The 19,240-nt window shown below is 39.6% G+C and overlaps 1 pseudogene; it reads left to right on the top strand.

Annotated features, from left to right (window-relative positions):
- Nucleotides 1-993: 993 nt before the first annotated feature.
- The window catches only part of LOC142167327 (DExH-box ATP-dependent RNA helicase DExH12-like), a 53,310-nt pseudogene continuing 35,063 nt past the window's right edge, over nt 994-19,240 (top strand).

Below are 19,240 nucleotides of genomic sequence, written 5' to 3'. Positions count from 1 at the left end.
TGATTACATAGGAAAAATAAAGAAAGAGAGAACAGGCGTGGGGTGTGTTTGCTACGAAGGAAAATGTTTTCCTCGAAAAATATTTTTTTGAAAAATAAGTGATTTTCTTACTTATTTTTTAGTGTATGATTAGATAGCAGAATATATTTTTGAAAAATATATAATTTAGCCAAACGCTATGTGAGACGAAATGGGTAAGGGCGGGAAGGGTGGTAGGTCAGGATCTAGGGGCCGAAGTAGCGGTGACAATGTTAGAGAGGGTAGGGGTGGGCGGGCGGGAGGAGAGGGGTTGGGGTTGGGTGGGGGTAGGGGAATAGGGGGAAGGTTGAGAAGGACCCCCCCCCACCAACAACCCCCACCCCCTGTGCCCCCGGCCGCCCACCCCTACGCTCTCTAACACTGTCACCGTCACTTCAGTCCCTAGATCCTGACCTACCACCCTTCTCCGCCTTTACCCATTTCGTCTCACATAGCGTTTGGCTAAATTATATATTTTTCAAAAATATATTCTGCTACCTAATCAAACACTAAAAAATAAGTAAGAAAATCACTTATTTTTCAAGAAAATATTTTTCGAAGAAAATATTTTCCTTCGTACCAAACACACCCCAAGCCTGTTCTCTCTTTCTTTATTTTTCCTATGTAATCAACAAAAAGTTCTGTCCAATTTTCTGCTGGAAAGAATTAAATTAAATTAAAGAATTAAATTAAAGTTATGTCCAAAGTACTGAATTATCTAGTATATAATGAAATTTTTAACAAGGAAATAGAAGTAAATTCTTACCCAAAAAAAGAAGAAGATTATAGATGATGAGTCTTTTTCGTCTCTTTTGGCAACAAGATTCTCGCCTCTCATATGTCTTTTTTTGGACGATCTCATATGGTGGGTATATTTGGTCCTATACGCATACTTTGAGGATATATGACCCATTAAATTTAAAGTTCTTTAATTTTTATATTATTGAGTTTTCCTGTTTAGTTCATAACAATATAATGGAAGTTGGTACGGTTAATATATTTCAGCTAATATCATCAGAAAATTGCTATGAACAAGCTGACATAATATCATCAGTTAATATCTTTGTAGAGAAATTGACTGCTATTGACAACAAGTTGACCATCATCAAAGACCTTGTCTCCACTCCATTAACCATTGGGAACATTCATGACATCTCTAAGGAGACAGGGTCGGATGTATCAAAGATAAGGGTCAAGATTCTCAAGTTAGCAGAGAAAGCAGTCAAAGCTTTCAAGGAGGTGCATGATAGGATCTGTCACGACCCAAAATCCATTATAGGCCGTGATGGAGCCCAACGTCGCCGTTAGCTAAGCCAACGGTGAACTATCACATTAATTGTTCATTTTATTATTTTCGAAATCATAATTTTTTATTAAGTAAGGAAATTTACACCTTTAAAATCATTGGTACATACATAATTAGTAATGCATAAAAATAAAAGGTGATAAAAATATGAGAATCCGTGAGCATCAACTAGAATATCTCAAAACCCGGTGTAACAAGTGCATGAGCATTTACTAAGGGGTACAACAATAATACAACATCTCTCTGGAATGTAAATAAGACAGGATAAAGTAAATAGTATGACGGAGACTCTGTGGAGTGCGATACGTAGCCTGAAATGCAGCTCACCATAAGTCTCCTCAGCAGCTGCGCCTACGCGCCGAGATGACCACCGAATGAACCTGTCAGATCCTGCACATTTAGTGCAGACGTGTAGCATGAGTACGTAAATCAACCCGTACCCAGTAAGTATCTAGCCTAACCCCGGAGAAGTAGTGACGAGGGATCGACATCGACACTTATTAGAGGTCCAATAAAACAGTATGCTAAATCCTAAATAGATATGAAGCACAACACTAATAGTGGGACAAAACGGTAACCAACATAATCTTTCAAAATTTATTTTAACGATATAAACTTCTCAATCTCGTATCATATCTCAACAGCTTGGAAAATAACAAGTGTCAGTATCAAATGAATAAGGAATACTATACAAAATGCCAGGCATCAGTGGAAGGATAATCTCGTGAATATTCGGACTGCTAGCGATATAATGCACGATTATGTCGTGGTCGTACGAGCCGATCCAAAATAATGTGCATACTGCCGAGGATCAACCGGCACGAACCATAGATACATCTATTATACTTCCAAGGCGTTCAGCCCGTTCCACAAGAAAGGAATGAACTTATCGAATTACGAGACACATGCTTACAATACAGTACATGAGCATAAAGTGAATATAACCTTTACCGCTTCTCAATTAACTTGCCAACAACTTAAGGTGATATATATATATATATATATATATATATATATATATATATATATATATATATATATATGTGTGTGTGTGTGTGTGTGTGTGTGTGTGTGTGTGTGTGTGTGTGTGTGTGTGTTTGTAAATCAATTTCAATTATAAATTCAATTAATTAAGCTAGCAGAATGAGTTCAAATAATTCAAATATTACATGATAAAGTCCTATGTCTACGCGGACATAAATATGATTTAGCTAAGTACGGACTCTTGTTACCTCGTGCGTACGTAGCACCCACAACTAGTAACACATATCAATTACATCACCTAGGGAGTAGTTTCCCCTCATAAGGTTAGACATGAAACTTACCTCGCTCCGAAGTTCCATAACCAGCTCCCGCGCCTCTCTAACACCTCAAACCAAAGTCCATCGATCCAAAACTAGTCAAACAATGTGCAAACTATTAAAAATACACTCTAATACTCATAATTAATCAACTCATAACAATTCTCTATTTCGCTCGAAAAGTCAACAAAGTCAACTCTCGGGCCCACGTGCCCGGATTCTTAAAGTGTTCGAAGATGAACTTTACCCATGATGCCACAAACTCAAATATATGATTTATTCCAAATTCCATGCCCAATTTCGTGCTCAAAATCCAAAAATATCAAATTCTAGGTTTTCTACCTAAATCCCATAAATTTCTACTAATTTTCATATTTAAATCCATATATAAATCATGTATTTAACTCACAATGTGAAGAAATCTCTTACCTCAAGATTGATGATGAAAATGGCTCCTCCAAATCGCCCCAAAAATCGCCCAAGCAAGAGAAAAATGACCAAAATCCCGAAATAAATTGAAGTCTACCCAGGCCCTTCCCCTTCGCGATCGCGGAAGTACATTTGCGATCACGAAGGCCAAAAATCCACTGACCCAAAGTTCTTCTTCGCGTTCGCATCACCCACGTCAGATTCGCGATGCCTCCAGATCCTAATGCTTCGTGTTCGTGAAGGCTTAACACCTCCAGGCCCCCAACTCCTCTTCCTTCTTCGCGTTCGCGGCATTCATGTCGTGTTCGCGTAGGTTGCCCCAGATTCTCTTCTGCGTTTGTGACCCTTGTGCCACGTTAGCAATGAGAAAAATCCCAGCAGCCCAAAATCCTACTTCGCAAACGCGTGAAACCCTTCGCGTTCGCGAAGAACAAAACCACACACTAGGACCAACAGTTGCAAAACAAGGAAAATGGTCTGAAACCACTTCGAATCACACCCGAGGCCCTCAGGACCCCATCCAATCACACCAACCAGTCCCAAAATATAACATGAACCTTCTCAAGACCTCAAATCACACCAAACAATATCAAAACTATGAATCAACGATCGAAACCTTCTTTCAACTTTCAAACATTCAAACTTCGACGAACGCATCTGATTCATACTTAAACATTCTGGAATGACGCCAAACGTTACGCACAAGTCATAAATCACAATACGAACCTATTCCAAGGCTCGAAATTCCAAACAGACATCAATAACATAAAAACCCACTTCAAACCAAACCTATGAAATTCTTAAAACTTTCAAAATGCCGATTTTTCATAATAAGCGCTGAAAGGCTCCCGGGAAACCCGATACTCAATCCAAACCTAAGTCTAAGTCCGAAATCATCATACGAACCTATTGAAACCTTCAAATCCTGATTCCAAGATTGTTTAATGAAAACTCAATAATTAGTCAACTCTTCCAACTTAAAGCATCCGAAATGAGAATTTCCATCCGAATCAACTCCGAACTTCCCGAAATTCAATTCCGGCTAAGCATACAAGTCATAATACATGAAGTGAAGCTACCCAAGGTCTCAAACTGCCAAACGATGCGCTAGAGCTCAAAATGACCGGTCAGGTCGTTACATTCCCCCCTACTTAAACATGCGTTCGTCCTCGCATGTGCCAAGAACCGTTCCGGAGTTGTCCAAAATCAATGTTTAACACCTCGTGCACCTACCCCGTGCCACCGCAACCCATGTGAGAACACTAGCTCGAGCCAGACTGAAGATCCTCCCTATAACCTTAGCTAACAAGCCTTAGAACCAAATTACAACATCCGAAATTCTACACGAGACCCGATTCTAACATATAAACACTGCATCAATTACTACACACTGTACCAAAACATGATCATGCACATATACTAAAATCACACCATGCACCACATAAGTCGTTTGCCCATAATAACATCCTCCGACCACAATAGCTACAATTTCACAAATCTGATGCCTGCAATACACCTCATAACACATATAAGCTTTGTTCCAACTCTCGCAATACTGCCATGATAAACGAGATGCGTAGAAACTTATCGAGCCATGATATAAAACTCATCGAGGTGAAAGGAAATAGAAATAAATTCTTACCCAAAAAAAGAAGAAGATTATAGATGATGAGTCTTTTTTGTCTCTTTTGGCAACAAGATTCTCGCCTCTCATATGTCTTTTTTTGGACGATGTCATATGGTGGGTATATTTGGTCCCATACGCATACTTTGAGGATATATGACCCATTAAATTCAAAGTTCTTTAATTTTTATATTATTGAGTTTTCTTGTTTAGTTCATAACAATATAATGGAAGTTGGTACGATTAATATATTTCAGTTAATATCATCAGAAAATTGTTATGAACAAGCTGACATAATATCATCAGTTAATATCTTTGTAGAGAAATTGACTGCTATTGACAACAAGTTGACCATCATCAAAGACCTTGTCTCCACTCCATTAACCATTGGGAACATTCATGACATCTCTAAGGAGATAGGGTCGGATGTATCAAAGATAAGGGTCAAGATTCTTAAGTTAGCAGAGAAAGCAGTCAAAGCTTTCAAGGAGGTGCATGATAGGATCTGTCATGACCCAAAACCCATTATAGGCCATGATGGAGCCCAACGTCGCCGTTAGGTAAGCCAACGGTGAACAATCACATTAATTGTTCATTTTATTACTTTTGAAATCATAAATTTTTATTAAGTAAGGAAATTTACACCTTTAAAATCATTGGTACATACATAATTAGTAATGCATAAAAATAAAAGGTGATAAAAATATGAGAATCCGCGAGCATCAACTAGAATATCCCAAAACCCGGTGTAACAAGTGCATGAGCATTTACTAAGGGGTACAACAATAATACAACATCTGTCTGGAATGTAAATAAGACAGGATAAAGTAAATAGTATGACAGAGACTCTGTGGAGTGCGATACGTAGCCTGAAATCCAGCTCACCATAAGTCTCCTCAGCAGCTGCGCCTACGCGCCGAGATGACTACCTAATAAACCTGTCAGATCCAGCACATTTAGTACAGACGTGTAGCATGTGTACGTAAATCAACCCGTACCCAGTAAGTATCTAGCCTAACCCTGGAGAAGTAGTGACGAGGGATCGACATCGACACTTACTAGAGGTCCAATAAAACAGTATGCTAAATCCTAAACAGATATGAAGCACAACAATAATAGTGGGACAAAACGGTAACCAACATAATCTTTCAAAATTTATTTTAACGATATAAACTTCTCAATCTCGTATCATATCTCAACAGCTCGGAAAATAACAAGTGTCAGTATCAAATGAATAAGGAATACTATACAAAATGCCAGGCATCAGTGGAAGGATAATCTCGTGAATATTCGGACTGCTAGCGATATAATGCACGATTATGTCGTGGTCGTACGAGCCGATCCAAAATAATGTGTATACTGCCGAGGATCGACCGGCACGAACCATAGATGCATCTATTATACTTCCAAGGCGTTCAGCCCGTTCCACAAGAAAGGAATGAACTTATCGAATTACGAGACACATGCTTACAATACAGTACATGAGCATAAAGTGAATATAACCTTTACCGCTTCTCAATTAACTTGCCAACAACTTAAGGTGATAGGGCTCGGCTATAATATATATATATATATATATATATATATATATATATATATATATATATATATATATATATATATATATATATATATATATATATATATATATATATATATGTGTGTGTGTGTGTGTGTGTGTGTGTGTTTGTAAATCAATTTCAATTATAAATTCAATTAATTAAGCTAGCAGAATGAGTTCAAATAATTCAAATATTACATGATAAAGTCCTATGTCTACCTAGACATAAACATGATTTAGCTACGTACGGACTCTCGTTACCTCGTGCGTACGTAGCACCCACAACTAGTAACACATATCAATTACATTACCTAGGGAGTAGTTTCCCCCTCACAACGTTAGACATGAAACTTACCTCGCTCCAAAGTTCCATAACCGGCTCCCGCGCCTCTCTAACACCTCAAACCAAAGTCCATCGATCCAAAACTAGTCAAACAATTTGCAAACCATTAAAAATACACTCTAATACTCAAAATTAATCAACTCATAATCTCAATTTCGCTCGAAAAGTCAACAAAGTCAACTCTCGGGCCCACGTGCCCGGATTTCGAAAGTTTTCAAAGATGAACTTTACCCATGATGCCACAAACTCAAATATATGATTTATTCCAAATTCCATGCCCAATTTCGTGCTCAAAATCCAAAAATACCAAATTCTAGGTTTTCTACCTAAATCCCACAAATTTCTACTAATTTCCATGTTTAAATCCATATATAAATCATGTATTTAACTCACAATGTGAAGAAATCTCTTACCTCAAGATTGATGATGAAAATGGCTCCTCCAAATCGCCCCAAAAATCGTCCAAGCAAGAGAGAAATGACCAAAATCCCGAAATAAATTGAAGTCTACCCAGGCCCTTCCTCTTCGCGATCGCGAAAGTACCTTCGCGATCACGAAGGCCAAAAATCCACTGACCCAAAGTTCTTCTTCGCGTTCGCATCACCCACGTTGCATTCGCGATGCCTCCAGATCCTAATGCTTCGCGTTCGCGGTCACTCAGCCGCGTTCATGAAGGCTTAACACCTCCAGGCCCCCAACTCCTTTTCCCTCTTCGCATTCGCGGCATTCATGTCGCGTTCGCGTAGGTTGCCCCAGATTCTCTTCCGCGTTTGCGACCCTTGTGTCACGTTAGCGATGAGAAAAATCCCAGCAGCCCAAAATCCTACTTCGCAAACGCGTGAGACCCTTCGCGTTCGCGAAGAACAAAACCACACACTAGGACCAGCAGTTGCAAAACAAGGAAAATGGTCTGCAACCACTTCGAATCACACCCGAGGCCCTCAGGACCCCATCCAATCACACCAACCAGTCCCAAAATATAACATGAACCTTCTCGAGACCTCAAATCACACCAAACAATATCAAAACTATGAATCAATGATCGAAACCTTCTTTCAACTTTCAAACATTCAAAATTCGATGAACGCATCCGATTCATACTTAAACATTCTGGAATGACGCCAAACTTTACGCACAAGTCATAAATCACAATACGAACCTATTTCGAGGCTCGAAATTCCAAACAGACATCAATAACATAAAAACCCACTTCAAACCAAACCTATGAAATTCTTAAAACTTTCAAAATGCCGATTTTTCATAATAAGCGTTGAAAGGCTCCCAGGAAACCTGATACTCAATCCAAACCTAAGCCTAAGTCCGAAATCATCATACGAACCTATTGAAACCTTCAAATCCTGATTCCAAGATTGTTTAATGAAAACTCAACCATTAGTCAACTCTTCCAACTTAAAGCATCCGAAATGAGAATTTCCATCTGAATCAACTCCGAACTTCTCGAAATTCAATTCCGGCTAAGCGTACAAGTCATAATACATGAAGTGAAGCTACCCAAGGTCTCAAACTGCCAAACGATGCGCTAGAGCTCAAAATGACCGGTCAGGTCGTTACATTCCCCACTACTTAAACATGCATTCGTCCTCGCATGTGCCAAGAACCGTTCCGGAGTTGTCCAAAATCAATGTTTAACACCTCGTGCACCTACCCCGTGCCACCGCAACCCATGTGAGAACACTAGCTCGAGCCAGACTGAAGATCCTCCCTATAACCTTAGCTAACAAGCCTTAGAACCAAATTACAACATCCGAAATTCTACACGAGACCCGATTCTAACATACAAACACCGCATCAATCACTACACACTGTACCAAAACATGATCATGCACATATACTAAAACCACACCATGCACCACATAAGTTGTTTGCCCATAATAACATCCTCCGACCACAATAGCTGCAATTTCACAAATCTGATGCCCGCAATACACCTCATAACACATATAAGCCTTGTTCCAACTCTCGCAATACTGCCATGATGAAAAAGATGCGTAGAAACTCATTACCACCTGCCAAATCAATAAATCATGGGGTCCCTCCACCTGACAAAAACCGTTACCTCATTTTGAACTGAATAATGATATTTCCTCTTACCCTACATAAATTCGATTGCACTGATCTCAGGTCTAATAACTTCGTCTCACCCAGTACAAACTGCTCGAGTAATAGGCCACCTCAAACACCGTCTAAAATCTCATACAACGCCATCAAAGCGCCAACAAGATACAACTCGAATATGTCCTATAGGGAAAAATGAACTTTTAAAAAGAACTATCTAGTCCGCGTAATGAATAAAATGGCCAAACCGAAGTTATAGCTCTAGCTCAGAGATGGAAAATAAGGTACTCAATAAGTATAAGGAACCGTACTTAACACCTCATAGTTGCGGCGTACAACCCGATGCAACTATGACACTGTTACGGCATGCAACCTAATTTGAATATAACATCGTTGCAGCGCGCAACCCGATCCACACAACATACCCGTGGCAGCGTGCCACCCGATCCAAACAATATACCTGTGGCAGCGTGCCACCCGATCCACACAACAATCAATAAGTAAACACCCATCAAGCCGTAATGCTTACACTTATGAAATGCTCGAATATCGAACACAAGCACGCCAAGTGCATGAATGCAACCTTGGGGAGATGACTAGCACTATGCGCTACCAAAAACTCAAGCACGACCAAGGTGCAATAAATGACCTGCATCTCGAGAGCCATCTTGCTCATATAACACCACAAGTTACACGAGATCACAACACATGTACGAATAATCAAGCCGTCTCACAACCCACATGGCATAATAGAGTATTACAGAGAATAGCTGACGACAGGAATATCATCCAACACCCGAAGACTCCTCCATAAGCAGTGCTATGCTGAATGAACACATCTGACCTGATGTAGAGCATACAATTCACCTTAGTTCTAATAGTGGACCTCAAGTTGATTCCGATCATCCCATATTGGGCCAATAACTTTTAAAGGATCCACAATGACCCTATTAATGACACAGAAGAGCAACCGTCAAATCCGGAACAAACTCCCACAGTCCACAACCAAAAGAAATAGAGTGCCTCTCAGTCATAACCTCTGTCATTGGCGACAATACCAAAATATCCATACCTGTTTTAAATCTCTAACAATCGAATGACTAACACATCCCACTTATATGATCTTCTCATGGGATATACTCCCACAACCTTCTGCACCAGGTAGTAAAATCTGAACATTATTGAACCTTCAAATCCTGATTCTGGGATCGTTCACTCAAAAGTCAACCCTTAGTCAACTCTTCCAACTTAAAGCCTCCAAAATAAGAATTTCCATCCGAATCAACTTTGAACTTCCTAAAATTGAATTCCGACTACGCGTACAAGTCATAATACATGAAGTGAATCTACCCAAGGCCTCAAATAACCAAATGATATGCTAGAGCTCAAAACGACCTTTCGGGTCGTTACGGGATCGATGGGGTACCTGTTATAGTGAATGCTAGCTTTGATCATTTGAAGGAGGCTATCTACAATACTATCACTTTTTCTACGTAGTTAGTTAAAAATGGGTGGATATTTAAGATAATATTTTCTTTCTATTATTTTTTTTTTGCTATTTTGGACTGCTTTACCAGTCTTTGGATGTTTGTGTAGGACACTCACTATCTCTGCATGCCTATCACTACACTTAGGTTTGCTTAGTTTGCTTCAAATATTTTTGCTTGCAGTGCTTCTTTATGTTTACATAATGTTATAATCCTTTTTGTTGATGCCAAAAGGGGGAGAAATGAGTTTACAATACAGGTAGCAATTATTTATGACTGTCTTGTTGAGGAGGAGTCGACTGCTACGAGAATTCAGCAAGTATACACATCCTCATGACTGTCCTGTTGAGGGGAGTCAACTACCCCATGATGCCAAGCCAATGAGGAGTCGACTACAATAAGAAGAGAGTCGGCTAAACAGGGAAGTAAACTATTTTTATATATGTTATTTGTTATCATCAAAAAGGGGGAGATTGTTAGATCTAAATTTTAATGATGAAAAATAACATATTGTTGTTTGTAGGATCACTCAAGATGCAAAGAAGGATGCGAGCAAGTCTATCAATGATGTACGAAAGAAGACAAGAAAGGAAACAATAAAAGAAAGGAAGAATACAAAGATCTATCAACAAAAGCAAGAAAGGAAGACCCAAGAATAAAGAAATTTGTAAAATATACGACAACCAGGATGACAGAATATAAAGAAGGAAGGACCGAGATTTGAGGAGATCTAAACTGCTAAAATTGTGCCTGCTCAGATTGCTGAAGATATGTGTCGCAAAGCAAGGCAATCAATTCCTTAGATCAAGGAACAATCTAAGGACCACTTACACAATGAGATTATCTTACAAGAAGGAAAGACCGGTAGTCATGAACCAAATAAAGAAGCTCTGCACTTATTCTTGGAATGAATCACAACAGATTCAACTCCAAGGATCAATTCCCTTGGGATCGCAAATCTCTCAACAATCTGCTGAAATCAGTCAAGCCAAAATTCAAGTATATATTGCAGATTATCAAGGAAGAAAGATATACTTTGATCAAACCAACTTTATGCTCTTTGTTCTACTATAAACAAACATTGTAATCTAAGTGTAGTTTACTGTGTAATCAGTAGAGAGAAGAAAGAGAAAAAAACCTTGGTGAGGCATTGTACCACAATTATTACGAGTGTACTTAGAACCAAGAGTGAATTGGTATTGGAGATAACATCAACACAATTGTATGGAGTTATTCAAGTGCAACGACCCGACCGGTCATTTTGAGAATTAGCATCCCGTTCGTTGGCTTACGATCTCGAGGAGCTTCATGTTATGTATTATTATTTGCGCTGTGATCGAGATCAGTTTTTTGGATGATTTAGGATTGATTTGGAAGAACAAATCTTATTTTAGAAGTTTAAGTAAAAAAAGTTGACCGGAGTTTAACTTTTGTGAAGACGACTCCGAAATGGTATTTTGATGATTTCAATGGCTTTGTATGGTAATTTTGGACTTAGGAATGTGTCCGGATTTGGATTTGGAGGTACGTAGGTTGATTTGATGCATTTTGGCAAAAATTGGGAAGTTGAAGGTTTGGAAAGTTGAGAGGTTTGACCGGGAGTTGACTTTGTTGATATCAGGCCCGAATTTTGATTCCGGAAGTTGGTACAGATCTGTTGTGTCATTTAAAACTTGAATGCAAATTTTGACTTCATTCCAGGTTGATTTGATATGATTCGGTGTGAGTTGTAGAAGTTAAAAGTTCATAAGTTCACTAAGTTCGATTTGAGATGCTGATCTCATCCAAGACACACCTCTATTTAGGGTTATGAAATGGTCGATGCAATAGTAATACCCAACAAGGAGTCAGGGTCGATTTTCCACAGGGAGATATGAACGGACTTAGGGGTATATATATTATAGTGTATGAGATTGAAATATCTCAAATTGCACTTCCACAAACTTAGGATGTTTCTAGGTGTAATTTAAACTAAATTTACAAACTAAGAATTGAAACTAGCAAAGTGTTTTTGTTGTTGTTTTTCAAATGATGTAAAAGGCCTAGGGCTATGACCTTCACCTAGGTGTTTGCCTAACGGGTTATAAACTTTAAAGCTTGTTTTATTGGTCGGAGTGTATTATAGCTATCAACACTCGAGTACCCACTCAATACCTCTCGGTCAGAGAGTAATTTTTCCCAATTTGGCTTTCTCAAGTCCAAATGGGTATTAAACAAAACGGCTGATACAAAGCTCAAGTCGAGTTTTACTATCTCTAGGTTCAACCCATTAATTGAGACTATAAATCTCTCAATTTACCCTATTTCTTGTTAGCTACGTTTTCCTAGACTAAGTCTCTCTTTCTCAAGTAGAGACCAAGTCAAATAGGCATGAACTAATATTTTCAACCATTAATTCTACAATTAAAAGCAAGAACAAGAACAAGGCTAAATAATAAATACCCAATCATAAACAAGCAATAAATTGAACATCCATTAAGATTACACTCTAGGGTTGGGTCACAACCCCAGTGAAAATCTAGCTACTCATGCTTAAGATAGAAGAAATAGAAGAAGAAATGATAATTAAACCCATATTGGTAATTAAAATGGTGAAATCAATATTCAAAAAGCTCAAAATAGCAAAAACTACTAAAAAGAGTAAAAGAAACCGTCTACTGTAGCGGCTGATGTCAAAACTTGACCTAAAAAGTGAAACTCTTCTATTTATATAGGGCTGGAATTTTCGGACAAAAATGCCCTTTCGGAGGTTTTGCAGCCACATAATTCCATGTGCGGTCCGCACTTTGCTTCAGCCTGACAGGATTGGAAAACCTGCGGCCGCATAATTCTGAACCGTGGCTGCACTTCTCTCTTTATGCGGTCCGCACAAATGTGTCTGCGACCGCACCTTGCTCTTCTGTGGTCCCCACAAATGTGACTGCGGCCACTTAGCTGTTCTTCTATGGCCGCACAATAATTGTGCGGTCTGCACTTTTGTTGAACTTGAGATGCAGGTTCTCTGAACTTTTGCTCTCACCCAGTTTCTGCGGCCGCACATATTATGTGCGGACCGCACTTTTCACACTTCTCTGATGGGCGTTTCTTGACATCCTACGGCCGCAGATGATAATCTACGCTCCGCACTTCGGAGCTTTTATGCCTGTTTTTGTCCTTGAGTTCAGATCATTCCTTCTTGAGTTGCATTTCATCTTGGGAGCTCATCTTCCAATATTCCTACAATTAAGCATATTTCATCAATTTACGGGATCATAATTAAGCGCTTTTGGACTAAAACGAAAGCAAAAAGGTGCTAATAAGTAGTCAAAATCGCCACTTATCAACTCCCCCAAACTTAAGCTTTTTCTTGTCCTCAAGAAAATAAGGTAATTCCCACCTCCACAAGTTAAGAGCTATTCCAACTAATCAAAGATGCATCAATCACACATCACTTGGGACCAACAATCACCCACAACACTTATGAATTATCAACAAGGCAATGGGTTGAACGTTTAAGCACAAATAGTTCTAATGTGACACTTGAGCATCAAGAGTTGACTCTATTCATCAAGGAAGCTCGTTCTTTCACGTAGGTCATTGTGGATCCCAAACTCATCCCCCTCTACTCTCTGTTTGTATATCTCACTTAAGAATATAGCACTCAATTCAAAGATTTGTGATAGGTTCGCTCATCTCTCTCAAAAGAATGTCTACGGTTTTAAGTACCATAGGCTTGCCCCTCACTTAAATCACCACTAATGTAAGTTCACTCGAATTGAAATCATGTAGGGCTTTTTCGGAATGCAATGAATGCTTTTGGACTAAGGTTGGATATGCTATGATAGAACAAGTTCATCTTTCCTTAAGCACTCCATTTTCTCTTGTCGGCTCATGCTTTGCCAACTCTTTGAGGCATTGATTTTTTAGGGGGAACTAGAGAGACTTAACACCACTCTTTCTTGGTCAAGATATTTATTTTCTCCACTGCTCAATTTATGCTTTATAGTTGTTGTATGACTTGTCGGGGTAATTGATTCGGATCCGGTGAGGTATTGAAATGAATGGGAACACTTAGTTCCAAAGTTAAAAATTTAAGTTGAAAAGGTTGGTTAGATGTCGATCCATGTGTAAACAACCCCGGAATAACGTTTTGATGATTCTAATAGCTCCGTATGGCAATTTTAGACTTAGGAGCGTGTCCGAAAAAATTATTTGGAAGTCCGTAGTTAAATTAGGCTTGAAATGGCTAAAATAGAAATTTAAGTTTGGAAGTTTGACCGGAGAGTTGACTTTTTGATATCGGAGTCGGAATCCAGTTATGAAAGTTTCATAACTCTGTTATGTCATTTATGACTTGTGTGCAAAATTTGAGGTCAATCGGAATTGAATTGATAGGTTTCGGCATCGAATGTAGAAGTTAAAATTTTTTTACTTTTTTCGGAATAAGTGTTGATATTATATTTTAATAAAAAATTCAGAAATAAATATTTTTCCGGAATTTTTTTACTTTTTTCGGAATAAGTGTTGATTTTGTATTTTAATAAAAAAATTTGAAAAAATATTTTTTCCGAAAAAATAATTTTGCCATGCTGGATTGCTTAGGTGGATGGCCATGTAAGAAAATCTAACCTAGTTCGACTGCCATGTCACCTTCAATGACAAGACTAACGGTTTAAGGGCATTTGTGGTCCAAAATATAGACGGCAAGGATATTTTTGGTACCAAAAACAAACGGAGGATATTTTTGAGCTATTTCAAATAGTTCAAGGGCATTTTTGGCCCTTTTCCGATTAAAGAATCATGTTATTATCCAAATATTCTCCACGTCTTAGGAAATTGAGCTGAGACTCGAATGAAAGATCATGTTTAGGCTATGTGCCTATATTTTGGGACCCATAGGGTCGTGTTGCTGTTGAATTTAATTATTTTAAAATGCATATTTCATTCTAAGTCATGTTCATAAATGTGAGAATATTTATGGGATCGGGGCTGCCCGCATGCAGCAGGCAATATCGGCTTTATATATATTATTATTATATGGAACGGGGTTGCCCGCCTGCAGCAGGCCTTATAGGCTTTATCATTATATGGATCGAGGTTGCCGGCCTGCAACAGGCCATAACGGCTTTATATCACGCTTGGGCTAAAGGAGCCCCTCTGGAGTCTACATCCTCCTCCCCCCACAGTGAGCGTAGATGATTTATATACGGGGTGGACTTCCGAGGGCATGGACTTGCCTTAATTAATTATATTTGTGATGAATTTCCCTAGATATGGATCTTGTCCGAACCATTTACATTTGAGAATAAATTACCCCAGTGCTGGATTTGCCTTATACGGTATTGAGTGACTGACTGTCAATATATATATATATATATACGGGATGAAATATCCATGGGTTGGATTGGACAGAAACAGTACCAAGTGACCGAATGATTTGTGATCGTGAGTACACAAGGTTTTCCACTGAGATGTTATATTCCTCATATCATGTAGTATTGATCTATCTTACTTGTACTGAGCTTAACTGTTGAACTTGAAAGCCTGCCTACATTTCTGTACTGTTATCTCTATATTGGACTGTACCTGCGGAGCTCGTCACTACTTTCAGCCCAGAAGTTAGTCTTGTTACTTATTGAGTTGGTTGTACTCATACTACACGTTGCACCTCGTTTGCAAATCCAGGTGCTTTCGGACACGGCGACTATTAGATCTCAGAGTGCTATCAGTTGGAGACTATCAAGTTAGCTTCCTGGAGTCGCTGACCTTGACTCTCTTTCTTTCAGTTATTGTACTGTTCTATACTTTCAGACAGTGTTTTATCAGTCCGACTTTGTATTCATTTATATGCTCATGTACTTAGTGACACCGGGTTTTGGGAGTATTTTATATTTTTATTCTTGATATTTCTTCCGCTGAATTTAAATATTATGTTTTCAAACTTAAAAGATGTGGTAGTTTATTGAGATTGCCGGCTTGCCTAGTATTGAGATTAGACGCTATCACGACATGTGAGATTTTAGGTCGTGACAAGTTGGTATCAGAGCCTAGGTTACATAGGTCTCACGAGTCATGAGCAAGTTTAGTAGAGTCTTGTGGGTCGGTACGGAGACGTCTGTACTAGTCTTCGAGAGGCTGCCAAACCCTTAGGAAAATTTCACTTTCTTGTATTATGTCGTGCGAATTTGTTGATTCAAGAAACTAAATTTCTGTTATTCTATTCTCTCACAGATGGTGAGGATACATACTATCGGAACAGACGGTCCTCCACCAGTGCCACCAGTTAGGGCCGTGACAGGCTTGGGTCGTGGTAGAGGCCGGGGCCGAGGTAGAGGTCGAGGCATAGCTCGTACAACAGTTTGAGCAGCACCACCAGTTGCTGCAGCTCAGGAGCAGGTGGCGCCTGAGCTGGTACTAGGCAAGCCGAGTTTTCAAAATACATCAATTGTTTCACAAAAATAAACCAAAAGCTTGATATGACAGAGTTTTCATAAAGACAGGAGTTAAACTCAAAATACAATGCGGAAAAATAGCCTCATACATCGGGGTGTCACCAATTCATGAGCATCTAAACAACCAATCTAAGAAACAGCGTCCACAAGAGTCTGTGTCTAAATGCCAATACAGAAAAGAAAGATAACAAGAAAGGAGAGACAAGGACTGCGAACGTCGGCAGCTACCTCGTGAATCTTCGATACTCAACCACGCACGAGATCAATGTCCTCTGTGACCGGATACACCTGGATCTGCACATGAAGTGTAGGGTGTAGCATGCGTACAACCAACTCAGTAAGTAACAAAAATAAATAAGGAGCTGAGAATTAGTGATGAGCTATACAATTACCATTCAGTTCAGAAATTTCAGCAATGAAAGTAGACATGATTCAATTCCGGCAAATATAAGTTCAGTCAGTTGTACATTTACTACGTTCAGATAAACCGGATACAATATTTTCTAGAAGTTCAGAACAATGACATAATTCAGCTAAGTGCAGCAACAAAGAAAACAAATGCAACCTCCCAAGGTAACTATAACTCAAGCTCTCAATAGCTCAGCACTCGGCTCTCAGCCCTCAATAATCACACTCAATAGGTACTTGCGCTCGCTGGGGGTGTACAGACTCCGGAGGGGCTCCTTCAGCCCAATCACTATATCGCTACGGCGTGAAGCCCGATCCAATCATATAAGTAGTCATAAAGTTCGTTGCGGAGTGTAACCCGATCCACAATCATTAAATAGCCATAAGGCTCATTGCGGCGTGCAACCCGATCCATATACATTCAGCCCTCAGGCTCGTTGCGACATGCAACCCGATCCATATACCTCACATAGCTCACATCTCGGCACTGAGGCCCTATCTCAGTCACTAACCTCTCCCACCTCTCGGGCTCTCAGAAATCATACAAATCAGCCCAAAAGAGATGGTAACAAGTATCAACAAGAAAACAAGAGGAAACAGAGATATGACACGCAAGTAAAACTGTGACTGAGTACAAGACAGCAAATAGCAGCTAATTAAACAAGTACCCGACCGTTGCGGGTCCCACAGTGATATCATATGGCCTAAGCATGGTTTCTAAAATGAATGGCAAACAAATTTCTAGAAGACGGAGGGAACATGTAATTAACAATAAGCTATTCGACTTTACAGTCTTATGGGACGGACAAAGTCACAATCCCCACGGTGCACGCCCACATGCCTGTCACCTAGCATGTGCGTCACCTCCAAAATAATCACATCATACCAAAATCCGGGGTTTCATACCCTCAGGACTAGATTTAAGACCGGTACTTACCTCGCGATATGCCTTTGCCTCGCGAATCAGCCTCTGAACGTCTCGAATCTAGCCACAAGCAGTACAATAAAATCAATATGGACTAAAGGAATCAATTCCACAAGAAAAATATGAAATTACAAGCCAAATTCCGAAATTGGTAAAAAATCGGCCCTGGGCCCACGTCTCGAAATCCGACAAAAGTCATAAAACCCGAAAGCCCATTCATTCACGAGTTCACTCGTACCAAAATTATCCAAATCCGATATCAAAATCTCAATCAAAATCCAAAATCTTAGTTGAAGAACTTCTTCCTATTTTTCCAAAAGTTTCCACCCAAATGCGAAATTAGAAGATGGAATTAGTGATAGATTAGTGGGATATAACCAAAATCAAGTGAAGAGTCGTTGCCCAATTGATGTCTTTGAAAATCCCTCAAAATCTCGCCCAAATTCGAGCTCTCAAACTCAAGTTTTGATAAAAATGGCCAAACCCTCGTTTTTGAAATCTTATATTCAGCCTAGGCAAAACCTTCTTCGCAAACACGACCACACCCTCGCGTTCGCATATAACAAAATCCCACTGACCAAAATTCCTCCTTCTCGAACGCGAGGGACCTCTCACGAATGCCTACCTTTCACTTCTTGATGCTTCGCGAATGCGACACCCGCTACGCAAACGCGTAGAACAAATCCTTTGGGTTCCCAGCTGCTCCACTTCCTCTACGCGAACGCGACGTCCTTCTCGCATTCACAATGCACTAATCCTCAAACCTTAGAGAAAGAGTCCCCATCTTCGCAAATGCGAAGAACAACTTTAGCTGGCCTCTCAAATGCCTTACGCGATCGCGAGACCTCTCTCGCGAACGCGATGTAGAAAAGTCTGCAACAAAAATACCAGAAAATCTGCATTTGAGAGGCCAGAAAAGTCTGCAACAAAAATACCAGAAAAGTCTGGCTCTGCCTCTTAACCAAACGTTCATCCTCGAATGAGTATAGTGACATACTTGAAGTGGTGAAAAGATGAGGATAACTGTTGCGCATATCATGCTCGATCTCCCAAGTCACCTCCTCGACAAGCTGACCCCTCCACTGAACCTTTACAGAAGCAATATTCTTCGACCACATCTTTCGAACCTACCTATCCAAGATCGCCACCGGCTCCTCAACATAAGATAAATCCTTGTCCAACTAGAATGAGCTGAAATCCAACACGTGAGACGGATCGCCGTGATACTTTTGAAGCATAGAAACATGGAATACTGGATGAACTCCTACTAGACTGGGAGGCAAGGCAAGCTCATAAGTAACCTCCCCAACACGCCGCAACACCTCAAATAG

This window comes from Nicotiana tabacum, chromosome 12, assembly GCF_000715075.1.
Source record: "Nicotiana tabacum cultivar K326 chromosome 12, ASM71507v2, whole genome shotgun sequence".
NCBI classification, from domain to species: Eukaryota; Viridiplantae; Streptophyta; class Magnoliopsida; order Solanales; family Solanaceae; genus Nicotiana; species Nicotiana tabacum.
The sequence above is the reverse complement of the archived record's forward strand: the minus strand, read 5'-3'. Positions and strand labels throughout refer to the sequence as shown.